This window comes from Macaca thibetana, chromosome 14 (assembly GCF_024542745.1).
Source record: "Macaca thibetana thibetana isolate TM-01 chromosome 14, ASM2454274v1, whole genome shotgun sequence".
Lineage (NCBI taxonomy): Eukaryota > Metazoa > Chordata > Mammalia > Primates > Cercopithecidae > Macaca > Macaca thibetana.
The window spans coordinates 56,913,144-56,940,498 of NC_065591.1; the positions used below are offsets into that span (position 1 = coordinate 56,913,144).

At 37.7% G+C, this 27,355-nt stretch overlaps 2 protein-coding genes across 10 annotated transcripts in view; one reads left to right on the forward strand and one right to left on the reverse strand.

Moving 5' to 3' along the window:
- Positions 1 to 27,355, reverse strand: part of RPL27A (ribosomal protein L27a) — a 1,008,958-nt gene that overhangs the window by 94,598 nt on the left and 887,005 nt on the right. The window lies entirely within an intron of this gene.
- The window catches only part of STK33 (serine/threonine kinase 33), a 218,110-nt gene that overhangs the window by 2,091 nt on the left and 188,664 nt on the right, over positions 1 to 27,355 (forward strand). For 2 of the 4 annotated variants that reach the window (XM_050756205.1, XM_050756204.1), the window contains exon 2: positions 13,262 to 13,422. The gene's annotated coding sequence lies outside the window, so the exon portion shown is untranslated. The remainder of the gene's footprint in view (positions 1 to 13,261; positions 13,423 to 27,355) is intronic. The other 2 variants (XM_050756206.1, XM_050756207.1) reach the window with 2 other exon arrangements.

Genomic DNA, 27,355 nt, shown 5'->3' on the forward strand with positions numbered 1-27,355 from the left:
GCAATTTAAAATTTGTCTGTGTAAATACTTGAATGATAAGCATTTTCCTATGTCATTAAACAGTCTCTGAAAATATCACATAGTGGTTAGGGGCACAGGCGGACAGCTTAGATCTGAATCCCAGCTCTGTCACAATTCCTTATCTGAAACCTTATGATGCTAGTTGTGTTTTAAAATTCAGAATTTTCACTTTATCGGAAGATGACATGGTATAGACCCTGTATCATGTCTAGTGGGATCTGGGGCAGCACCTTGTAATCAAACACATTAACTTCTTTAGTAAAATGAATTCGCTCTAAATAGGACAGAGATAATACATTGTTTCATTGTCAGTTTAGATCTCATTTTGCAAATGAGTTTGCCACAGGTTTATGAAAACACTTGACTCTTGTTGGAGCCCTAGGTGGGAGGATCGCTTGAGGCTAAGAGTTTGATACCAGCTTGGGTAGCATAATAAGACCCATCTCTACAAATTTTTAAAAAATTAACCGGGCGTGGTGGTGTGCATCTATGGTCCCAGCTACTCCGAAGGCTGAGGTGGGAGGATCTCTTGAGCCCCAGAGCAAACCCCAGGCTGCAGTGAGCTATGATTGTACCACTGCAGTCCAGTCTGGGTGACAGAGTGAGACCCTATCTCTGAAAAAAAGGAAAAAAAAAAAAAAAAAAAAAAAAAAAAAAAAGAAAACACTTGATTTTCTGAGATTTTTGGGTTTTAGAATTTCAGATGAGGATGAGAATTTCAGATGTGATTCTGCTTTAGTGTAACCTTGAGTCCATCATTTAACTCCTCTGGCCTCAGATTCCTCAACTGTAAAATGGAGATGATACTAGCACCTGCCTATGTCACAGGCTCCATGTCGTGCTGTTTTGAGAAGTAAATGAGTTAGTACATGTTAACTGTGTAGAACAGGGAATGGTCCTTCGTCAGTACTATAAAAAGGTCAGTTCTCATATCATTTTTATTAGCTCAGTAATAACCCACACTATGGATGAAACATAATTTATTTGCAATTTACTTATTGTTGAATATTTAGACTTCAGGTACAAAATGTAATAATGGATGTCTTTACACTTAAATCTTTTTGCTACATTTTTGATTACTTCAGGTCAGTTCCTAGGCTGGGCATGGGGACGCATGCATGTAAAACCAGCACTTTTGGAGGCTGAGGTGGGAGGATCACTGAGGCCAGGAGTTTGAGACCAGTCTGGGCAACATAGCAAGACCCTATCTCTAAAAAAATAAAAAAATTAGCCAGGTGTGGTGGCATGCACCTGTAGCCAGCCCCTAATGCTCAGGAGGCTGAAGTGGGAGGATCTCTTTGACCCAGGAATTCAAGGCTGCAGTGAACTTGCCACTGCATTCCAGCCTGGGCAATGGAGTGAGACCCTGTCTCAAAAAAAAAAAAAAAAAATCAGTTCCCAAAAATGAAATTATAGGGAGGTCAAAGGGCAGGGACATTGTGAATGCTCTCAAAACATCGAAACATTGCCATACTGTTTTTCAGAAAGATTATGCCAATTTACATTGCCACCGTCAGTTTTATGACACCCATATTAGCATTATTATTTTAAAAACTTTGCTAATTTCACAGATAAAAATGGCACCTCCTGGCCGGGCGTGGTAGCTCACACCTGTAATCCCAACACTCTGGGAGGTCGAGGTGGGCAGATCACAAGGTCAGGAGATCAAGACCATCCTGGCTAACGCGGTGAAACCCCATCTCTACTAAAAATACAAAAAATTAGCCGGGCGTGTTGTGGGCACCTATAGTGCCAGCTGCTTGGGAGGCTGAGGCAGGAGAATGGCGTGAACCCGGGAGGCGGAGCTTGTAGTGAGCCGAGATCGCACCGCTGCACTCCATCCTGGGTGACAGAGTGAGACTCCATCTCAAAAAAAAAAAAAAAAAAAAAAAAAAAAAAATTAAGTAAATAAAATAAAATGGCACCTCCTTATTTTAACTCACATCTGTCATTATTAATGTGTTTTAAGTGTTAAGAAATCTTATTGTTAGCTATTGGCTATTTCTTTTTTGTGAATTGCCTACAAAAGCTTTTTGATGGTTTTTGTGTTAGAGTCTTAGTTTTTTCTTATCAATTGTTTGATTTTTATCTTCCCCAGCCCAGGCAGGAGCCACTATTCTGGGCTTTGGCTGGAATTAGTTGGATAAATTATCCCTGGAGCATGGGGCGAGTTGTTACTTGCCTGTAGGCTACATGGCAAGGTAGAAAACTGTTTCAGAGGCTGTTTCTTGGGGGAAAAATCTGGAATCAAGACCGGGCTGATTGCTTGTTTATTTGAACTTTGAGTCAAACAGGGCTTGGAAGAAAGAGAGCATCCAGGTAGGAGGCAAAAACCGAGACAGATAAGGAAAGGCAGAGTAGTTTTCAAAGCTGGAGGAGAGAAGCTGCAATCTCTTTTTTTGCGGAGACATTGCAGTTTCCTGTATGGAGGACGAGGGAATGCTGGGGGCCCTGTCTTGGCCACGCACTGAACCATGTGAACTCTTGATATAATGAGGATATTAACCCTTCGATGTGGGGCATTTTCCCCACAATTGCCTTTTCATTTATGAAGGCTTATGATTTATAGAAATTAAAACAATTTTATGTTGTCTGCCTGTTAATCTTTTCCTTTATGATCCATTGCTTTTATTCTTAGAAAGTCCTTCCCATGAAGAGAACAGCTACCTATCTGCATTTTCTTTAAAAATGTTATTTTGTAATGTCAGCAAATCAAGAGGTAAAATAAGTACAAGAAAGCTGAGTAGTGTGATGTCCAATAAAAAACCTAAAAGAGGATGATACAAAGGTGGGTACTTGTGTCTTCCTCATGTGTCCTTGAATCAAGGACTAGAAAAGAGCTTATACTGCTTGCTGTAAGAGAGATTTAGGAAGGCTGTTTCTGATAGTTGTTTGAACTGATGGCTGTTTCAACCATTGACTTATCTGTCACACATTGTAGAAGCTTATCCTTAGAGACTTACAGAAGAAGTATCCTTCTGAAAGAGAAGATGTGTTCTCTGGAGCTATTTTCTACTTTTATTCATCTGATGATACTATGTAGTACTTCAAACACCTCTAGTTGTTAAATACTGAGAAATAACTTCCCTGTTTTCAAAAAGAGGCTTACAAAATGGAAAATGCAATATAAAATTAATTGCTGACTTTTTTTGGCGTTGTTAAATTGGTATGCCTTAAGATGCGATTCAGAAAGAATTTCCTTTCCTGCTAAACTCCACTATATATGAGTGAGGCTAATTGTGTTTTGTTTATCTTAGAGCTCTAGAATATGAAGAATGGACATCCTATTGTTAAGCTTTGTTAATATATATTTTCTTAGTTTATTAACTAAAATACATTGTAGAGTGCATAAGAAATGACTAACCTCACAAATCCCACAGTTTTATTGACCTGAAGTTGTTTTATTTTAAAAGGTTTACAAGGTGAGGGGCAGTAATTTTAATAATTAGAATGTCCTTTCTACGTATAATGAACTAATGATCTTTCTTAACCATTGACTTCTCAGTTAAGGTCAATAAGGATGTGGTATTACGTTAGAAATAAATTAAGAAAAAACAATTTTCTATTGATAAAGATAAGTTCAGTTAGGAATACTATTATTGATCCTTATTTTTGATAAAGTTATTTAGTAAACAATATTGACTATTATAAACATTCATTCAATAAATATTTATAGGGTGCTGATCATATGCCAGGCATAGTTCTAGAATATTGTATTATATCTTTACTTTTATAGTGTATGTGTGAAAAGTTTGCTGTGATTCAGTATTCTTAACATGAGTTGATGATTATTTGGAAAAACTGGCCATTTGGACTCACACATATTAATTCAGAGACTTATAAAAAAGCCTTAAGTAAAATGTTCATGCAGTCTCCAAGGTTGAGATGTTGGAAATTGAAAGTTCTACTCTGTTACTTTGTCATTATCATGGTAGAATGCTTGTCTACAACAGAGCTCACTGGGAGAGAATCCGTTTACCATTTACCAAAGGCAGTGCATCTGAGGCTCAGGTTCTTAGACTTGAATTCTTTCAAGTTTGTTTGCTGCCAGCAAATCTAACATCGAGGCTCTTATATCTGCTGTAAGGAGCTCAGCTTCCAAACAGGTGAAATATTGGGAAGAAAGCAAATATTTATCCTTGGATATTTTTCATGGAAATCCAATTAATTTTCCTCTCAGTCGTCTTTATTTTGGTTTTCAGTTTATGGCAATAAAATTCAATATTTTTCATATTTGTTATTATAAAAGTAAACACCAATATCCAGCAGTGATTTTCAAGTTAACTTCTTTATTGCTTTTCTGTCATATCTCTTTGATGGTACATATAATATGTAAACTTGGCGCCTTTTTATAGTTGCACCTCACCTTTTTTATTGAGATATGATTTACATACCATAAAATTCACCGTTTTAAAGTACGCACTAGTTAAACAGTAGTGACACTAGCAATCATAACTACTATTTAATTCCAGAACATTTTTATCACCCCCAAGAAGAACCCTCACATCCAATAGCAGTCATGCCTTGTTCTCCCTTTCCCTGAGCCCCTGGCAAACATCAGTCTTTCTCTAGATTTGCCTCTTATGGAAATTTTATATAAATGGAATTATACAATATGTGGCATTTTGCATCTGACTTCTTTCACTTAGCATGATGTTTTCAAAGTTCATTTCTGTCGTAGTATGTATCAGTCCTTTATTCCTTTTTATGACCAAATAGAATTCCATTGTATGGTACATTTTGTGTATCCATTCATCAGTTGATGACCATTTGGGTGATTTTCATTTTTTTTTGGTATTTTGAGTAATGCTGCTAAGAATATTCATGTACAAGTTTTTGTGTGAACATATATTATCAGTTCTCCTGGGTTCTCTAAGAGTAGAATTGCTGATTATATGGTAACTCTGTGTTTAACTTTTTGAGGAACTGTCAAACTGTTTTCCAAAGTGGCTGTACCATTTTGCATTCCCAACAGCAATGTATGAGGGTTCTCATTTCTCCATAGCTTCACTAGAACTTGTTACTGTCTTTCTGAGTATAGCCATCCTAGTATGTGTGAAGTGGTATTTCATTATGGTTTTGATTTACATTTTCCTGATAACTAATGATGTTAGGATCTTTTCATGTGTTAATATGGAAGATCTGCAATTTGTATATCTTCTTTGGAGAAATACCTATTCAAATATTTTGTCTGTTTTTAATTTGGAGAAATACCTATTCAAATATTTTGTCTGTTTTTAATTTGGGTTGTCTTTTTCTTGTTCAGTTGTAAGAGTTCTTTATGTAGTCCGGATATTAGACTCTTCTCAGATAATTGATTTGCAAATATTTTCTTGCATTTCGTAGATTGTCTTTTTACCTCCTTGGTAGTGTTCCTTGAAGCACAAAAATTTTTAATTTTATAAAGTCCAATATATTTTTTCTTCAGTTTAGTTGCCATATCTAAAATACACTATAGCCTAATACAAGGTCATAAAGATTTACCCGTATGTTTTCTTCTAAAAGTTCTGTAATTTTAGCTCTTATATTTAGATTCTGGATCCATTTTGAGTTAATTTTTGTTTATAATTTGAAGTAGATGTCCAGATTCGTTCTTTTATGTGTAGCTATTCAGTTGTCCTGTTTCTTGTACACTTCATTTCACTTGTTAAAGTCAACTCGTCAGGCATGTTTTGGGGAGACAAAATTTGGCTAATTCCTTGTCACTCCAGTTATATGCCACCATCCTACACAGAGGACATTCCAGACAAAGAACCATTCCATATTGCTAACAGGACTTTGGCTCCAAATTTCCATGTAGGGATATAATTTGGTGAATTAGTGCTATGGATTGAATGTTTGTGTCCCCTCAGAATTCATATTTTGAGGTCTAAATCCCCAGTGTGATGGTATTTTGGGGCATTTGAAAGGTAATTAGGTCATGAGGGTGGAGCCCTCATGAATGGTACTAGTGACCTTATAAGGGGATGGAAAGATGAGAGTGCTCTCTGTTCTCCACCATGCGAGGACACAGCAAGAAGATGGCCATCTGCAAACCAGGAAGAGTACCCCCACCAAGCATCAGATCTGCTGGTGTCCTGGTCTTGGACTTCTCAGCCTCCAGAACTGTGAGAAATAAATGTTTGTTGTTTAAACCACCCAGTTGATGGTATTCTGTTAGAGCAGCCTGAACTAAGATAATTGGTCTGTTGAGGATGTAAGCTTCAAGTCTGCTTCCCTGTCTAATCTCACTTAAGGCCTCTAAGTTGACCTATAGGGTGCCTCTTTGCCATCTTTTTTTCAGGATTGTAATCTGATTCCCACTTGACCCCTTGGCGAAAGGGAAGAGCAAAGGAAGGATTACCCTCTCCTAAGGTGAAGAGGCCTTAAGATTTTCCTTACAGCCTCATGGGAGCAACAGGAAGGGCCATGAGAACCTTTCCACAAAGAAAAGATGATGATCCTCAAGGGAAGAAAGAACTTTTCATCTTTTTTTTTTTTTTTAACCTTCCATTGAAAACTCCTTCTTCTGGAATTGTGATGCAGTTGAACTGTGGCTTGTTCAGAACTCCTTTTCTTGGAGTGGAATGATAGGGAGGTGTGCCTCGTGTTCTTCCCAGAGGTTCAAGTGTGCAGTGGGAAAAAGCTTAGGATTGGTGAGCTCAGGCTTACCTGGGTTCAAATTTTGGTCCTGCATTTCTAGCTTTGGTTCCTTTTTCTATGAAATGGGGCTTATAATTATAATTTCCCAGAATTCTGAAAAGCAAATGTCATAGGTAAAGTGCCTAACAAATATGTAGCCCTTCAATAAATGCTAGTTTCCCATCTCTATGTTTTCCAATTTTCTAATAAATTTGTATAAATGCAGTGTAAAAAACTCCATAGAGTCTTAGAGTTGGAAGGGATCTTCATACTTGTTGTTATAAATAATACTTTGCTGAATCTGTTATAGCTCTTTTCATGTTTGTTCACTTGATTTGTTGTTTTTGTTGATCACCTACTGTGCATCAGACACCATTCTGTCTGTCACAGATCACTGAGGGAGAGATGCCAGATACACATGACACACAGCCTGGCATGCGGTTGCCACTGCACTCATCCCTCACTTCCTTCATTTGAGTCGTTCACTTACTAAATAATGAGCCAGATACTATGCTAGGTTTTTGGGATACAAAGATAAAAAGATACACTCTATGTCGAGCTCATTGGAGGGAAAAACAGCCAATAATTTTTTTTTGTTTTTTAGACAGAGTCTTGCTCTGTCACCAAGGCTGGAGTGCAGTGGTGTGATCTTGGCTCACTGCAACTTCCACCTCCCGGGTCCAAGCAATGCTTCTGCCTCAGCCTCCCAAGTAACTGGGATTACAGGTGGCCACCACCATGCCAAGCTAATTTTTGTAGTTTCAGTAGAGACAGGATTTCACCATGTTGGCCAGTCTGGTCTCAAACTCCTGACCTCAAGTGATCTGCCCATCTCGGCCTCCCAGAGTGCTGGGATTACAGGCGTGAGCCACCGTGCCCAGCCCAAGCCAAGAAATTATAATCCCCTGTGGCAGGTGCTGTAACAGACACATTGGTTGGTGTGAAGGGAGATGGAGGAGAGCACTTCTGTGCCTGCTTAGGGGAAGTCAGGGAGGGATGAGCAAAAGGGAAGAGGAAGCTGAGGCAGAAGGAGCAGCAGACTAAAAGGCCTAGAGGTGGAAAAGCATGTAAGTCTTAGAGGACGTTGAGATCTAGAAGAATAATGGCAGACAATGACTCAACAGGCTAGCATGCCATTTTACAAAGAGCCTGTTATGCCAGGTTGAGATTTGAAGTCCGTTTTTTTTTTTTTTTTTCCGAGATAGAGTCTGGCTCTGTTGCCCAGACTAGAGTGGAGTGGCATGATCTCGGCTCACTGTAGCCTTTGCCACGTGGGATCAAGCCATCCTCCCATCTCAGCCTCCTGAGTAGCTGGGAGCACAGGCATGCACTGCCATGCCTGGCTAAATTTTTTGTTTTTCGAGATGGAGTTTTGCTCTTGTTGCCGAGGCTGGAATGCAATGGCGCGATCTTGGCTCACTGCAAACTCCACCTACCGGGTTCAAGCAGTTCTCCTGTCTCAGCCTCCCAAGTAGCTGGGATGATAGGTGTGCCCCACAGTCTCACTCTGTCACCCAGGCTGGAGTGCAGTGGCGTAATCTCAGCTCACTGCAACCTCTGCCTCCCGGGTTCAAGCAATTCTCCTGCCTCAGCCTCCCTAGTAGCTGGGACTACAGGCGCCCACTACCACGCCTGGCTAATTTTGTATTTTCAGTAGAGATGAGGTTTTACCGTGTTGGTCAGGCTGGTCTCGAACTCCTGACCTCAAGTGATCTGCCCGCCTTGGCCTCCCAAAGTGCTAGGATTACAGGTATAAGCCACTATGCCTGGTGCTAATTTTTAATTTTTGTATTTTTTGTAGAGACAGGGTTTTGCCATGTTGCTGAGGCTGGTCTTGAACTCCTGGTCTCAAGCAATCTGCCTGTCTCAGCCTCCCAAAGTGCTGGGATTACAGGCGTGAGCCACCGAGCCTGGCCTGAGGTCCATTTTGTTGGATAAGACAGAAACACAATTTGTAGTTAATTAACATCTGTCTTGGACTTGCTCTTCTTCTAAGGCTAGCTTAAAAAAATCATTTTTGGCTGGGCACGCCTGTAATTCCAGCACTTTGGGAGGCCTAGGCGGGCAGGTCACCTGAAGTCAGGAGTTCGAAACCAGCCTGGCCAACATGGTGAAACCGCATCTCTACTAAAAATACAAAAATTAGCTGGGCATGGTAGTGGGCACGTGTAGTCCCATCCTCTTGGGAGGGTGAGGCAGGAGAATTGCTTGAACCTGGGAGGCGAGGTTGCAGTGAGCTGAGATTGCGCCACTGCACTCTAGCCTGGGTGACAGAGTGAGACTCCGTCTCAAAAAAAAAAAAAAAAAAGGGTTGGGCGCAGTGGCTCACGCCTGTAATCCCAGCACTTTGGGAGGCCAAGGTGGGTGGATCACCTGAGGTCAGGAGTCTGAGACCAGCCTGGCCAACATGGTGAAACCTCGTCTCTACTAAAAATACAAAAATTGGCTAAGCCTGGTGGTGCATGCCTGTAATCCCAGCTACTGGGGAGGCTGAGGCAGGAGAATCGCTTGAACCTGGGAGGTGGGGGTTGCAGTCAGCTGAGATCGCACCACTGCACTCCAGCCTGGGTGACTCCATCTCAAAAAAAAAAAAAAAAAAAAAAAAAAAAAAATCATTTTCTTTGTCTTTTGTCTGTAGCATTTTCTCTAAGAATCTGCTATTTTGGGCTTTTTGCCTTCCTCATTGTCTTCATATAGCATCCTGCCTAGATTAACTGCCTGTTTACTTTAGGGTTATAACGTTTCACTTCATGGAGAGCTCCCTCTGTGGCTGTATGCTTTGTCTGAAAGGGTCTATCTCCTGTTTGCCCCAGCACTTAGTAACAGGAAAGACCTTTCCTACTGGATGGCTGAGACCTTGTAGAGAGAGAGCTGTTGGAGAAGGGCTAGGTTTAAGGGGGAAGATGCCTAAACCAGAGGTTTATCTTCTGGTGCTTCTGACGTTGGCATTATCATAGTCTTGCTCTGATCATCGCCCATAGTCTCTTACTGATTGTCCTTGCTCCAAGGCTGTGTCTCTCAGGCCTCTCTTGCCCTGCCTTATTTGTGGTATTAATAACTGAGAGTTGAGGAGTGACCCGCAGCTCAGGAGTTCTGGTCTTGTTGAGCAGCCATCCTTAATGTATCCAGTTACAGTATTCATTCTCGCAAGACACAGCCCGAGCTGGCACTTCAGACATGAAGGAATATGTATGAAGTTCCAGACATCACTCATGTAGGACTTAGTTCTGGAATTCTCCCTACATTATGAATCATTGAAGGAACCGGCATTGAAAGAAGATTGGTGAGAGGTGAGAAGGGAGGGTATGATAGCTATTTGCAAATATTTGAAGAGTTGTTCAAGTATAGCAAAGACCCAGATTTTGGTCTTGAGTTCAGGCCCTACCATTTACTAGCTTTGTTTTCTCTCTTTTTTTTTCATCTAAATTCTTTTCAGCCTAAAATCATTATGCGATTCAATAAATGTAACAGGCAGTGACTGTACTGATTAGATCTGGATCCTTGAGGCAGATTGAGTGGCAGCATTTTAGCTTTTTGAGCTCAGCCACCAGTGAATTGAAATTGTAATAGCTGTATTCATTATACTCAGAATTGAATGTTATTAATAAGCCATTTCTTAGTCCCATATTATCTCTGCTTTACAGACTAATTTTTCTTCAATAGGATTTCCTTAATTGTCTCAAATGTTTCATTCCTAGAATACTTAAAATGTCTGATTGCTATAATCTCCAGAGAAACTCAACAGTCTTAATTACATCTAGTGTTTTTTTATTTGATTTGATTCTTTAGATGAGATTAGAAGTAACTTATTTCAGAGGATGTGATTATTCTCTATATAACTATGCTTATTGTAAATTTAGAAAGTTTTGGTCATATTACACCCACATTATCATTATCTCGGATAATTTAGGCTATGGACTAGCATATAGTGGGTTAACTTCTTTCAGAATGAATGGCTTGATGATACTATTTTTTACTACCTTCCCCCCATCTTTCTTATCATTGTCTTTGGATAGTATTGATTTATACTTTCCGTTCATCTAGTCATTTCCATAGTACATGTCAAGACTTGCTGCCTATGAAGCAGAGGGTTCTTGAGTTTGATCCTTTCCTAAATATCTGCTTTCTCATGAGTAATGTCAATAATTTGTGGAATTTTGCTTTTAGTACTAGATGCCATTTTTTAGTGGAAATATTGGCAAATTGGATTTCACCCAGAAGGTGAGGGGACTGGGATAGTGAAGACTTTTAAATGATGTGAAGAACAGGTGAGGGTGTTGGGATTGTAGAAAAGGCAACCTCTAGGGCATATGACCAAGGGGACACATGATCATTTTCTTCATACCTGAAAGGCAGAAACCTGTTAAAGAAGGACTAGGCATATCTGTAAGAATGACGTAATTACGTATGATCTGTAAGAAGTTTTATAAGGAGATAATTTTGGCTCATTTTGAGGAAAAACATTCTGGTGGTGTCCAATGAAATGAGCTTCTTGAGGAAATTAAGGAGTGGGTTCCCTGTCATTGGAAAACTTTAAACAGTGTCCATGTCAGCGTCCATCAGATCTTCTGTGAAAGAAATTTCATGCTGTGCCAGATGTCCTCATATACTGTTTGTAATTTCTAGATTCTGTGGTTGCTTCTCCACTACTGATGCTACGTTGTGGCCACTTCTCCACTGTAGGGTTTGCTTTGGTGACTTATATCACCATACTGTAGCCCAGAAGGCTGTGATGTGGATAAAAACTGTCTGACATAAAAATTTTAAAAGATAATTAAGAGGATATATACCATGTACATATATACTTATAAACATACATATTTGATATGATTAGGCTTTGTGTCTCCACCCAAATCTCATCTTGAATTGTAATTTCCATAATCCCCATAATCCCCACATGTCAAGGGAGAGACCAGGTGGAGGTAATTGAATCATGGTGACGGTTTCCCTGATGCAGTTCTTGTGATACTGAGTGAATTCTCATGAGATCTGATGGTTTTATAATCGGCTCTTCCCCTCTTCCTGCCACCTTGTGAAGAAAGTGCCTTTCTTTCCCTTCGCCTTCTGCCATGATTGTAAGTTTCCTGAGGCCTCCCAAGCCATGCTGAACTGTGAGTCAATTAAATCCCTTTCCTTTATAAATTACCCAGACTTGGGCAGTTCTTTATAGCCGCATGAAAACAGACTAATACAACACCTATTTGTTTTGTATAATTGAGAATTACACTTTTTAGTTTTGTTCTTAGTTCCCGTTGTTAAAAAATATCAAGCTGTATGCTGTAGAGATCTCTGAGTATCATAAGAAAATGTTTTTTTTTGTTTATCAAATTGATTTTTAAAAAAATATAGCTCTGTTAAGTCCTCAAAATAGAGCCAACAAAGAGCTTTTATGGAAGTAGGAATTAAAATTGGTGGTTTTATTGTGAGAGTATTTGAGAAAGACCTATAAATAAAATAGTATGGACATTCAATTAGTGTCTTAGATATTTAAGAATAGGAAGTGGGAGCACTGTAATCATTTTGGAAAATTGTGTTTTCAGACTCACTTACTAATTGGATTGTTGAGTGCTGTGTTAGTGGTTTCAAATGGCATTACAATTCATTGCAATTCTGACCTGGGGTAATAGATGTAGAGGTAAAATGAAATCCATCTTCCTGAAGAAGTACTGGTTATATGAAATGATTAAATCTGATTTTAAAATAAAGCATTAAGTGCAAACTGCTAGGAGTTCAAAAAATACAGGTTCCTTGAAAGAAGATTTAGTGCATTTAGCTTTTCCTCATTGTGGATGAAATGCCTTTAAACTGATGCAAGTTATCATGCCAATAAATTAATCAAATAGGGGAAGTTACATATCTTCTCTTTGAAATGGACCCATCCTTCATGGACAGAGAGTTCTCTTTCAGGACAGACTTTATTCCAAACACTTAGAAGACTCCCTCTTTAAGTGTTTGGTGTCTTTTTCTAAGTCTTTTCTGGGATGAGTCTTAGCTCAGTGCAGGTTCTTTGATTTGGTATTGTGAAACCGAAAGTCATCATGCTGGAAAAATTCCCTGGTGACTCTCTTACCCAGGCTGGAGTGCAGTGGTGGGATCATGGCTTACAGTAGCCTCGGTCTTCCAGACTCAAGTGATCCTCCTGCTTCAGCCTCCTGAGTAACTAGGACCACAGGCATGCACCAACATGCCTGGCTATTTTTTTTGTACATATGGGGGTCTCACTATGTTGCCCAGGCTGATAAATTATCTCATATGCAGAAATATACATTTCCAAGCATATATGCAGAAATATTATGAGGTGTGAATAGGAAAATTGTACAACACTGTGTATATTGGTTGCAGAAAGGTTTCTAAGAAAATGGGCTGAGTTAAGGCTTTCTGTGTGAGGGGGATTGGGTTAAGATTTGGCTCAAGGTGAGGAATGTGAGTTGGTGAGGAGGAAGGAAAAGGCATCCCAGGAGGAATTTAGAGGGAGGGAATGAATGAAGCAGCAGATACCTTTGCTTGGCTGAGAAGTCTGAGCTTCCAAATGGAGGGAAATGTCTGGGATAATAGACTGAGGAGGAGATAGGGTAGATGGTGGTGATTATAATGTCTTTTTTTTTTTTTTTTTTACCAGACCAACTTGCTTCCAGATTGCCTACAGCTGGGGAGACAATACCAACACGAAGACTGCAGATAACCCATGATGAAGTGCTAAGTTGTTTGCTATGGTAGTAGCTGGAATTCAGAGGGGAGAGACTTATGGCTACCAGATCCAAGATAGGTTCTGTGAACAAGGTTTTCTTTTTTTATAATTTACAATTTTTAGTTTCTGTGGGTACATAGTAGGTATATATATTTATAGGATACATGAGATACTTTGATACAGGCGTGCAATACATAATAATCACATCATGGAAAATGGGGTATCTGTGCCCTTAAGCAGTTATCCTTTGTGTTACAAATAATCCAGTTATACTCCTTAAGTTATTTAAAAATGTACAATTAAATTATTTTGACTATAGTCACCCTGTTGTGCTATCAAATACTAGGTCTTATTCATTCGTTCTATTTCTTCATACCCATTACCGATCCCCCTCCCCCTTCTCCCTACTCCATTCTCCTCCCAGCCTCTAGTAACCATCCTTTCTAAAACCATCTAAAAATCAATTTAATTGTTTTGATTTTTAGATCCCACGAATAGTGAGAACATTTGATGTTTTTCTTTCTGTGCCCGGCTCATTTCATTTAACATAATGACCTCCAGTTCCATCCATGTTGTTGCAGATGACTGGATCTCATTCTTTTTTTATGGCTGAATAGTACTCCATTGTGTATATGTACCACATTTTCTTTATCCATTCGTCTATTGATGGACACTTAGGTTGCCCTCAAATCTTGTCTATTGTGAATAGTACTGCGGCAAACATGGGATTGCAAATATTTCTTCCATATACTGATTTCCTTTCTTTTGTGTATATACCCCGCAGTGGAATTGCTGGATCACATGGTAGCTCTATTTTCAGTTTTTTGAGGAACCTCCAAAGTGTTCTCCATAGTGGTTGTACTAATTTACATCCCAACAACAGTGTACGAGGGTTCCCTTTTCTCCACATCTCCTCTAGCATTTGTTATTTCCTGTCTTTTAAAAGCCTTTTAAACCGGGGTGAGATGATGTCTCATTGTCGTTTGATTTTCATTTCTCTGATGATCAGTGATGTTGAACACCTTTTTATGTACCCATTTGCCATTTGTATGTCTTCTTTTGAGAAGTGTCTATTCAAATCTTTTGCCCATTTTAAAAATCAGATTATTAGATGTAAACGGGGCTTTAGGTTATATAAGTAAGAGCCTTTTAGGTGAGGGAAAATAGCATACTTGATGACTTCCTTGTCAGAATGTGAATGAAATGAGCAGTAAAATGAGAGCATGTGAATTCTAGGCAACTTTTTTTTTTTTTTCTTGTAAAGCATGTGAATCTTTGGCAAGTCACTTCTCTTCTTTGGCTTTCATTTCATTTATTTATTTCATTATTTAGTATAATTTAAATTCATATTTAACAGGTTGCTCTTAAATTAAAAATATTCATCTACAGAGAGATAAGAAATATATGCTCTGATCCCCTCATCATTGTTGAAGAAATTACATTGTATTTTAAAGGATCTTCCATTTCTGAGATTCTTATTCTAGGAATTGAACTAAAGTATTTGAAAATACCTTATAAATGTTAAAATAGGGATACAAGTATAAATGGGTGGCATTTCATTTGGTATTTAGTGTAGTAGAGATTCTGTAGATATGCCTATATATAGTGGCAATAAGGGCTCCACTGAAAGGTTTAGATTTAATCAAAAACCTATACCAATTGTACGATGGTTCCTAATTGCTCTCAAAATCCATACTCTAACTGATTCTTCAGGATCTGGGCCAATCTCTAGTGGTTATAAAATGGACAGAAATGATTGAATGCCACACATTTTAAAAGAACTAGCAAAATTTTTTCATTCAGAATAAGATAAAAGAGAAAAAGGAAATGGTAATGACTATAACTTGGTGATTTCCAAGTCTGCAGTACCATTTAAAGGATAACACTAAATAATAATAATTGCCAGGTACTGTGCTAATTGTTTTATGTACTTGATTGGTTTTAGTTCTCACAGTGACTATCATTACTTCCATTTTACAGATGAGGAAACTGGGGCTTGGAGAACTTGCCTAACTTGCACACTGGTCAATGGAAGAATGGAGACTTAAACCCAGATTTTCTTATCCAACAGAGCCTCTGCATATAATTATTACCCTATATCCCTATATATTCTTTTAAAATTTAATTAGTTTTTAGATAGATAATAGTTGGACTGGTATATACTTTTAAAAAAGAAGAGTATATAGTAAAATAGTCTTCCTTTTGTCTCTGTGGCCTTGATATCCATTTCATTTCCCTGGAGCCAAGTAACAATTGAGTATGCTTTCAGAGATGTGTGTGTGTGTGTAAATTACATGTACAAAAATGTACATATGTGGTATACACATAGTGTATTATATATAAATAAAATGTTACCCTTGTTTTATACAAGTGGTAGTATACTGTAGTTGCTATCTTGCACCTTGATTTTTTTTTTGCGTAAAAATATCTTAGATATTGTTGCAGTTAAAAAAACCCCTCTTCATTTTTTGAATTGCTGCATAGTATTCCACTGTATGGATGTACCACAACTTACTAAAATAGTTCCCTACTGAAGGGTATTTGAACATTTTCCAGTATTGTGCTATTATTGCAAGTGATGCTGTCATAGGTAACTTTTAATTTATGTTATTTTATACGTGTGTAAATTCATTGTATATGTTAAACAAGAAACTAGGCGATTACTATGAACATGGTGAAATTCACTAATAAAGAAGGTTTTTCTTCCCAGTACAGGTGTGTGATAAATCATAAACATGTGAGTGCTTTTCTATCAGCAGAGCTCCATATCAGGCACTGTAATCATATATATGTATGGGTTTGTAGATTTCAAAATGAGGAAAGAGAAGATTATGGCATAGTTTACTGACTTGTAGTGAGAGATGTCTGCATATGAGCAGACATTCACTCAACAGAGTGAAACTTTCATTCCTAAAGAAAAATGACTCATTGCTGCGTGGAAGAACTTCCCTGGAGAGGCACTGTTGCATTTGACCTTTATTAGGATTATGGTATGATTCTTGCTCAGGAAAGTTGCCCTATAAAAATGGTTATAATAGCTCTGTTACCATTGAGTATATCCAGAAAATGGGCAAAAGGAGATTTTTAATATTTGTATGTAAATTGAAGAGAGCCAAAGTCAGCTTGTGTATAAAGAACTGCAGAGCAGTAAGATAGAATAGAGTGTAAATGGTATGTATACATACACCTTCATAGCTTCTGCATTGGTAGAATATAAGGTTGAATGTGAAAATAAATGTTAATATTACACAGTAATTTGCGTTTTTCCTGTTACTGAGTGAGTAATTACTATGTCCAGTAGTGGTTCTAGAGATTTTAAAAAGAATATGTATAGTAAAGAAAAATAATATGTTTATGTGCCCAGATAAACAAGTTCAAGGAAGGTGACATGGCAGAATCAAGAAACATATCTAAGATTATTCTGCTTATAGCATGTAGCATAAGTAGTAAATAATAAGTAAAGCATATGAAAAGTCATCTAAGCTTTTGAACTTTGAGTTAAGACTTAGTTTGATTTGTCCTCCTAATATTCTGATTTATTACTGAATTCTTGAAATATCTTTGATTTTTCTTTCTGCTATTTTTTGTTTCTTAGAATCTGTAGTTAATGAACTCTGGAGTACAGTCTAAAGTCACTTTGATTATTGAAGAATTTAAAATCTTTTATCCAGAAATATAGCTTTTTAGTTTATTTGTATTGTGTTTGAGACATAATTGAATATAAAAGAGTGATACTGCCATATTTTGATAGTTGTATCATATTAGATACCATAGTGCCCTCTGCTAACTATTTACTAGACACATTTCAGGGCTCCTATCTTCCCAAATTTTCTTCTAAATGAATCTCCCTGGCAGGACATGGCGACTCATGCTTGTAATCCCAGCACATTGGGAGGCTAAGACAGGAGGATCACTTATAGCATATAATTTATTTATTGTATGGAACGTTAAATCCCAGGGAAGTAGAGCAGTTCTTTCATGTCTTATTCAAGGTTGTTTAAAGTCATCCAGTAGTCTTTTGAGAATTGATAAAGCTTTGGAACATCTGTCACTTGTTTCATTTTATAGCATTGTTGTTAGGAGTTTGGCATGTTAGCAGATTTCCGGTTTTGAAGCCTGTCTCTGTCATTTATTAGCTGTATGGCCTTGTGCAAATTACTGAACCTCTCTGTGTCTTATTTCATGATCCGTAAAGTGGGAATAGTAGTAGAACCCATCTTATGAAATTGTTATAAGAATTAAGTGAGACAATATTCTCAAAGTACTTAGGCCAGTTCCTGGCACAAAAAAAGGTATTTAATAAATGTTAGCTGTTATTATTCAGTATGAGAAAGTTAATATCTGGTATATTCACACATTAAGCAGTTGAAGTGATGAAATTTGTGGCATATATTTATAGCCAGATAGATAGTAATACATTATAAAAATTTTATCTACAATCTGAAAATAGATTTCAGGTTTATTGATTTCTTCTTATTACAGTAGATGGTTTCATGAACATCAAATAGTTTGGAAAGTACCAAAAGGAAATGAAGTCTTAAAGGCCTAAGAGCACACTGACTTGATTGTTGGTTGTAATTCTTATTTTGAATGAGGGAGGTCACCTTGGAACCTGGACTGTTCTTTCTTGCCCATGCAAAGTATGATCACTAATATGCATTTCCCAGACATTGGTGCAGTGGCGGTGGCGAGAGACAGTCATGAGGATTAGGAAACGTCTGCTGTTTGTTTTCGGCTCCTCTTCAGTCCTCTTTTTAGAAGTCTCTCTTCATTTTCCCCATCTCAGATGCCTGGTTTCTGTTTGCTGCCCTCTGGCACAGCATCCCGTAAACATTTTCTCTACCATTTACAAATGTCGGTTATTGATTGGCTAACTAGATTGAGTTAAGTCTTTTTAACATCTTCCTCTTAATATATCCCTTGGTGGGGAATCTGTAGTCTTTAGAATACAGTATAAGCTTGTTAAGACTCGTAAGGTACTCCATGGTTTAGTCTCTTCCACTCTCCTCAGCCTGCATCTATTGAGATGATCATATAGTTTTTCTTTTTTAGTCTATTACTATGGTAAGTTTGATTGATTTTCAAATGTTAACCCAACCATGGATTTTTAGGATGAACCCTACTTGGTCATGATATGTTATCTTCTTTTTTATTGTAGTAATATATACATATATATGAAATAAAATTTGCCATTGCAACCATTTTAAGTGTACAATTCAGTGGCATTAGCTGGCTATACACTACTTCCAAAATTTTTCAACACCCCAAACAGAACTCTATAGCATTAAGCAGTAACTCCCCATTCTTCCCTCTTCCTCCAGCCCCTGATAACCTCTAATCTACTTTCTGTCTCCATGAATTTGCCTATTTTAGCTATTTCCTATAAATAGAATTATACAGTATTTGTCATTTTGTGTCTGACTTATTTCATTGAGCATAGTGTTTTCATGGTTCATCCATGTTTTATCAGAGCTTGTTCCCTTTTGTGACTGGGTAATAGTCCCTTGTGTCCATATGCCACAGCTTGTTTATCTGTTCATCTGTTGATGGACACTTGGGTTTTTTCTATCTATTGGCTATTGTAAATAACGCTGTAGTGAGTGACTGTTGGTGTACAGGTATCTGTTCGAGGCCCTGCTTTCAATTCCTTTGCATGTATACCTAGGAGTAGAATTGCTGGTCATGTGGTAATTTTATGTTTAGCTTTTTGTGAAGCCACTAAACTGTTTTTCACAGCAGCTACACCATTTTAAATTCCCAGCAGCAATGTATGAGGGTTCCGGTTTTTCCACATCCTCTCCAACACTTGCCATTTTTACGAAGAATTAAAGCAATTTCATTATCCTTTCCCTTCCCCCCTTTCCCCCCCTTTTTTTGAGACAAGGTCTTGCTCCCTTGCCAGACTGGAGTGCAGTGGCACAATTATAGTTCACTGTAGCTTCAAATTCCTGGGCTCAAGTGATCCTCCTGCCTCAGCCTCCTTAGTAGCTGGGACTACAGGTGCATGCCACCACACTTGGCTATTTTTTTTTTTTTTTTTACTTCTTTTTTTTTTTTTTTTGTAGAGACGGGGACTCATTATGTTGCTCAGGCTGGTGTTGAACTCCTGGCTTCTGGCAGTTCTCCTGGCCTGGCCCCCCAAAGTGTCGGGATTACAGGCATGAGCCACCACGTCTAGCCTCATTATCCTTTTACATATTAGAGGATTTAGTTTGCTAACATTTTCTTAAGAATTTTTGCATCTAGGTTCGTGAAGGATATTGGTATGTAGTTATATGTACTTGCAGTGTCTTTGTCACATGGTTTTGGTAACATGGTAATGTATTGGGAACTGTTCTTTTTTTTATTTTCTGGATGAGTTTGTATAGAACTGGTATTATTTCTTCTTTAAATGTTCTTCTTTAAATGTTTGATACAATTCACCAGCAAGGCTATCTGGGTCTAGGGTTTTCTTGGTTGAAAAGTTTTAACTAAGAATTTAATTTCTTTACTGTTTATAGTTATTTAAAAGAGAAAAAGTATTTATGGCTATTCTGATTATCTTTTTTCTTTCTTTTAACTTTTAATTTGAAATAATTGCAGATTTACAAAATGTTTCAAATAAGTACACAGGGAGGCTCTGAGCATGCTTCAACCATCCTCCCTCAATATTAACATCTTGCATAACTGTAGTATACTATCATACTAGGAATCAAGTACACAAAGCTTATTCAGACCTCTCTAGTTATATATTCACTCATTTGTGTATATGTGTTTCTAGTTCTATGCAGTTTAATGCCTGAGACTCATATTAGCTCCATCTCTAAGTGTCCACTTCCTCTGGGGTGAGTGGGGATGGAGAGGGAGGGAGAGGGGCCACTGAGGGACTGGCAACACTCCAGCATGTGGTGTTGGGGTCCACGGGCAACTTCAAGGCAGGTCTTGTGTAACCACAAACTTTGTGTAACCATCACTGTAATCAAGATACAGAACTGTGCCATCACCATGGGTCTCCCCTGTCTACTCCTTTATACTCATACCTACCCCTCTCCTATCTGTAACCCCTGGAAACAGATTCATTTCTATAATTTTGTTATTTCAAGAATGTTATATAAATGGAATCATACAATATGTAACCTTTTGAGATTGGCTTTTTTCACTCAGCATAATTCCCTTGAGGTTCATCGAAGTCTGTTGTATATTCCTTTTTATTGCTAAGTAATAGTCCTTAGTATCGATGTGCTACCGTTTGTTTAACTGTTCACCTGTTGAAGGACATTTGAATAGTTTCCTGTTTTTGACTGTTACTAATAAAGCTGCTATGAATGTTTGTGTATAAGTTTCTATGTGAACGTAAGTTATTTCTTTGGGATAAATGCCCAAGAGTACAATGACTGGGTTATGTAATAAGTCAATTGTAGTTTTAAAATAAACTGCCAAGCTATTTTCCAGAGTGGCTGTACTATTGTACATGACCACCAACAGTGTATGAGTGATCCGTTTTCTCCATATTGTCACCAGCATTTGGTATTGCCGCTATTTTTTATTTTAGCCTTTCTGATTGATGATACTTCATTGTGATATTAATTCACATTTCCCCAAAGCCTAATGATGTTGGTCATCTTTTCATGGGCTTATTTGCCATTGTGTATCTTCCTCTTTGAAAAGTCTATTCATGTATTTTGCCCATTTTCTAGATGAATTTTTTAAGGTTGAGTTTTAGACATGCTTTGTGTGTTTTAGATAGAAATTCTTTGTCAGATATGTGATTTGCAATCATTTTTTCAGTCTGTAAGTTGTCTTTTTAATCATTAACAGGATCTTTTGCAGATAAAAAGTTTTAAATTTTGGTGAAGTCCAGCTTATCAATTTTTCCTTTTTTACCCGTTCGTTTTGAATGAGCTTTGGAGTTTGTTGAACTTCTTGGATCTGTAGGTTTGTAGTTTTTGTCATGTTTAGAAATATTTCACCTCTTTTTTCTGTATTTGGTCCTCCATTTAGTATATATACATTAGAATGCTTAATACTTTCCCACAAGTCATTGAGACTCTGTTCATATTTTCCTTGAGTATTTTTTTTTTAAATATTTTATTTTGGATAGTTCCTATTGCTATGCCTTTACTGATTTTTTCTTTGGTAGTATTTGATCTGCTGTTAATTCTATCCATTGCATTTTTCATTTTAGGTATTGTATTTTTCATCTGTAGAGGTTCCATTTGGGTCATTTAAAATATATCTTTCAGTCAGGCCGGGCGCGGTGGCTCAAGCCTGTAATCCCAGCACTTTGGGAGGCCGAGATGGGTGGTTCACGAGGTCAGGAGATCGAGACCATCCTGGCTAACACGGTGAAACCCCGTCTCTACGAAAAAATACAAAAAAACTAGCCGGGCGAGGTGGCGGGCGCCTGTAGTCCCAGCTACTCGGGAGGCTGAGGCAGGAGAATGACGTGAACCCGGGAGGCGGAGCTTGCAGTGAGCTGAGATCCGGCCACTGCACTCCAGCCTGGGTGACAGAGCAAGACTCCGTCTCAAAAAAAAAAAAAAAAAAAAAAAAAAAATATATATATATATATATATTTCAGTCGAGACCATCCTGGCTAACAGTGAAACCCTGTCTCTACTAAAAATACAAAAAATAAAAATACAAAGAATTAGCCAGGCATGGTGGCAGGCGCCTGTAGTCCCAGCTACTCCGGAGGCTGAGGCAGGAGAATGGCATGAACCCGGGAGGCGGAGCTTGCAGTGAGCCGAGATCGTGCCACTGCACTCTAGCCTCGGCGACAGAGCGAGACTCTATCTCAAAAAAAAAAAAAAAAAAATATATATATATATATATATATGTATATATATTTTATATATATATATCTTTATATATATATCTTTCAGGCACCAGGCATAGTGACTCATCCCTGTAATCACAGTGACTTCAGAGGCTGAGGTTGGAGGATTGCTTGAGGCCAGGAGTTCGAGACCAGCCTGGGGAACATAGTGAGACCCTATCTCTAAAAAAAATAAATAAATAAAATAAATAAAAAATCTTTCATTTTTCTCTCCATCATGTTTATGTATTTCTCTACCCTGTTAGACATGTAGAACATATTTGTATGATTCTTCATTTCTGGGGCATATTTTTGCAGATTTTGTATGCCCGTTAACTTTTAACTGGTTCCAAGACATTGTGGATTTAGGTGACTTCTTTAAATAGTGTTGGCTTTGTTCTGGCATGCAGTTAAGTTGCTTGAAATCAGTTGAAGCCTTTTGAGACTTGCTTTTAAGCTTAAGTAGGGCAGGTCTGGAGCGGTCTTTAGTCTAGGGCTAATTTATCTCTGTTGTCAAGATGAAACCCTTCTGAAAATTCTACTTGCTGCCCTATGTATTAAGATATCTTTCCTCTCTGTCTGGCAGGAATAAGAATTGTTCCCAAATCTTGTATGAGATCTGGGAATTGTTCTGTCTTTTTCTTGCAAGGCAGTTCTCCTTCCTCTCCCACTCCCAACACGAGCCTTGGATAGTTTTTTTAAAATTAGTTTTTTACTGTGGTAAAAGACATATAAAATTGACATTTTCACCTTTTTTTTTTTTTTTTTTGAGACGGCGTCTCGCTCTGTCACCCAATCTGGAGTGCAGTGGCGCGATTAGCTGTTATTCAGCTCACTGCAAGCTCCGCCTCCCGGGTTCACGCCATTCACCTGCCTCAGCCTCCGGAGTAGCTGGGACTATGGCGCCCGCCACCATGCCCGGCTAATTTTTTGTATTTTTAGTAGAGACGGGGTTTCACCGTGTTAGCCAGGATGGTCTCGATTTCCTGACCTCATGATCTGCCCACCTCGGCCTCTCAAAGTGCTGGGATTACAGGTGTGAGCCACCGAGCCCGGCCCCATTTTAACCATTTTTAAGTGTATAATTAAGTGGCATTAATTACATTCACAATTTGTTACAACCATCACCACTATTTCCAAAACATTTTTATCACCCCAAACAGAAACTCTGTAAACTTTGCTAGTAACTCCTTATTTTCCCCTCCTATCCCTAGTAAACTTGAATTTACTTTCCATCTCTATGAATTTGCTTATTCTGGATATTTCATGTAGGTGGAATCATACAATGTTTTTTCTTTTGTGTCTGGCTTATTCTAGTTAGCATACTGTTTTCAAGGTTTTTCCAACTTGGGTAGTTTTGGCCTCGCATATGCTTGCATTAGCTCTTAGCCGAGACTCATGTATCGTTTTGCAGATCTCGGAAGCTGTCTTTTGTGCAGCTCTTTCCCTCAACTAAGCTACACTGCTGGGCTTTTGGGGAGTTTGCTGCATTCTGGAAACTGCTTCTATGTGGTAAACTGGTGCAATCATGGAACTCTTCGTGTTTGCTTTCCCTCTCCCAGGTATTGCAGTGCCGTGTCTTGTGTGATTGTCCAAAAACCATTGTATCATGTATTTTGTCCAGTTTTCTAGCAGTTTATGGCAGAAGGGTAAGACCTGTCCCCCTGTTATTCTGTCTTGATCAGAAGCAGAACTGTCCTCTGTGTCTGTGGGTGTGTGTAACAGCTTTTATTGAGATGTAATGGCCATACAATAAACTACCTATGCTTAAAGTGTACAATTTGATTTTTATATATGTGCACATCCATGAAACTGTTGCACAATCAAGATACTGAACATATCCATCACCCCTCAAAATTCCCTTATGTCCTTTTTAATGTCTCCATCCTGCCTGTCTCTGCCCTCCTCTGCATTCTCAGGTAACCTCTGAATATGTTTCTGTCACTGTAGGTTAGTTTGCATTTTCTGTGTAAATGGAATCATACAGTACTATGTTGTGTGCACCAATAACTTACTCATTTTTATTGCTGAGTAGTATTGCATTGTGTGGGTATACCACAATCGATTTGTCCATTCACATGTTGATGGACGTTCATTTGGGTTGTTTCTAGTTTTTGACTACTACAAACAAAGCTGTTATACATTTGGATAAGGCTTTTTATAGACATATGTATTTATTTTTCTTTGGTGAATACCTAGGATTGGAATTATTCATTCATAGGATAGATACATGTTTACCTTATAGAAGAGCTGTTTTCCAAAGTGGTTTTACCATTTTCCATTCCCACCCTCAACAAATGAGGGTTCTTGTTGCAAGAACCTCACATCCTCCCCTAATATTTGGTTTTGTCAGTCTTTTAAACTTTAATCTTTCTGGACGATGTGTAGGGATGTCTCATTGTGGTTTTAACTACATTTATCTAATGAGTAATAAGTTTGTGAAATTTTTTATCTGTTCATTGAACACTGATATATGCTTTATAAAGTATCTGTTCTTTTGCCCATTTTTTTTGAAAACAGGTTATCTTTTTATTTTTGAGTTGTAGGAATTCTAATTTTGGATACAAGTTCTTTTTAGATGTATGTATTATGAATAGTTTCTCCCAGTCTGTGGCTTGCCAGTTACTCATTTTCTTTTTTCTTTTCTTTTCTCTTTTCTTTTCTTTTTTCTTTTCCTTCTTTGAGACAGGGTCTCACTCTGATGCCCAGGCTGGAGTGCAGTGGCACAATTATGGCTCACTGTAGCCTTGGGCTCAAGTGATTCTCCCATCTCAGCCTCCCGAGTAGCTGAGACCACAGGCGTGCGCCACCACGCCTGGCTAATTTTTGTATTTTTTGTAGAGATGGGGTTTTGCCATGTTGCCCAGGGTAGTCTTGAATTCCTGGGCTCAAGTGATCTGCCCACCTTGGCCTCCCAAAGTGCCGGGATTACTGGTGTGAGCCACCATTCCTGGTCACCTATTGATTTTCTTAATGGTGTCTTTTGAGGAACAGAAGTCTTACATTTTGATGAAGTCTAATTTATCAGTTTTTCTTTTATGGCTAATGTTTTCTGTGTTCTTTCTAAGAAATCTTTAACTTATCTGAAAGTCATAAAAACATTCTGTGTTTTCTTCTAGAAGTTTTTAGTTTTAGGTTTTGCATTTGTGTATATGATCTATTTCAAGTTAATGTCTGTGGGTGGTATGAGATAGGAGTTGAAGTTCAATTTTTTTCCCCTCATGGATATACAGCTGTTTCAGCACCATTTGTTGAAGACTTTTCTTGTGTTGTTGAATTGCTTTGCCACCCTTGTCAAAAATCAGTTGACTTCTGTTTGTTTTAGTTGATTTGTCTATTCTTATACCAATACCACAGTGTCTTCATTATTGTGGCTTGATAGTGAGTCTTAAAACAAGGTAGTGTGAATCTTCCAATTTTGTTATTTTTCAAGATTGTTCTGGCTTTTCTGGGACCTTTGCCTTTACTGATGCATGCTAGAATCACTTTGCCAATTTCTATAAACTGTGCAGCCAGATTGAGAATCATCGAATAGACCTTGGTAAGTTCATGCCTTGTGATGTGTTTAAGAAGTCATTTTGGGGACCTTCTCCAGATAATATTCCTTGGGAGCACTGGGCTTTATTTGAATGTTTATGTCTTATAACTCCTAAAAAGGAAATTTATACTATACATACTTTTCTTTGGGTCTTTGCCTAGGTACATAGTTTCCTTGTCAACTTTAGTGTCTTTGGTGGAACTGACTTGTTACTGTTCCAATCTTAAGAATATAAATGTTGCTTTAGTACAAGAAAAATAAGAAGGTAATATAGCACATAATCCATTAAAGTCTGTTTACAAAGGATGTGTAAGAGAATACGATTTTTTTCTCTGTAGTATCAGAATCAGTCTTCCTTCTGCTGCATTATATTTCCTAGACAGTTATTAGGGAAATGTTCAGGGTCACAGTTTTATGGAACTGTACTTAGTGAAATATCAAATACTATAATAAATAGCTTTCTTGCTTTTATATTTCCAGATAAACTCAAGTTTTCAAAAAACTTCAAATAGTCTAATTTTTGCTGTTATCTTGAAATACATGCTTTAACAGCACCACACTTATTAGTGACTTTTAATAGTAGAGAGCATTATGTTACAGTATGTATGATGCTTTCTAGAAGTTGTCTAACCATACTGTGGTATTCATTTTTGTAATTATTTTTGAGTTGTGGTTTTACATATATAATTCATTATCCACAATTTATGATCCCAGTTACATAAATCAGTTCTTTTAGTCTCTTGTAGTAAGTACATGTAAATGTTATGAATAATATTTTGGAGGAACTTTTATGCCATTTTAATGAGTTCATATTTGCATTGAATAACTGAATTGTAACTTGGAGTGTTCCCAGAATAGAAAATGTGAATTACTAAAATGAACTTGGGTACTTCAGGACTGTGATGGAAGAAACTAAGAACTATATTTTATTTAGTGATCATATTGTTTTATGATAAAAACAAGCTATTTTGCTCTGGGTGGCAATTATTTTGTACTAAGGAAGTACCTTGGAATTATAGACCATCCTTCAATTTTATGTGCATTCCTGTCAGCTGAAAATAATTGCTGATTTGGATTTTCCTTGGAAAGAGAGGTGGAGATTATATTATTAACTTTGTAGGGAGGCATTTTTTAGTCATTAATCAGATATATTGCTGTAGAAGCAATTGAATATTGTTTTAAAAAGTTCAGAATCTTGTAATATATGCCCAAAGAATAAGTTAATTATAGAAAAGTGCTACATTGTATGATTCAGATAATCTGAGACTGATGACTAGTTTAGTGTGTAGCTAGGTGCTAATTGTATGTGCTGTGGATATTAAATGTAAAAGGAGTTCAAGCCTGGAAAGATTCACATGGACTGGAGCTGTTAGTTTGTTTTTGGTTTAAAGGATAGAATTTGGTGTTATTCATCATGCCCATATTGGGACAATGAAAAGACTTCCCAGTATTTCCTATAAAAGGTTATCCAGGTGTAGTTACATGCTTCTGATTTTCCCCGTTGTTCTGTTTATATAGGCATAGCTCATTTATTACGGGAAATGGGAGGAATAGCTGTATTGGTGCTATATTGGTTTGTTATAGCCAATCCCTAAAGAAATGTGTTCCTGTAAAGACTCTTTTGTTTTTCTTTATATCCTTTGAAATTATGATTTGCCTCCAGCCATAATTTCTTGCAGCCACAAATAGT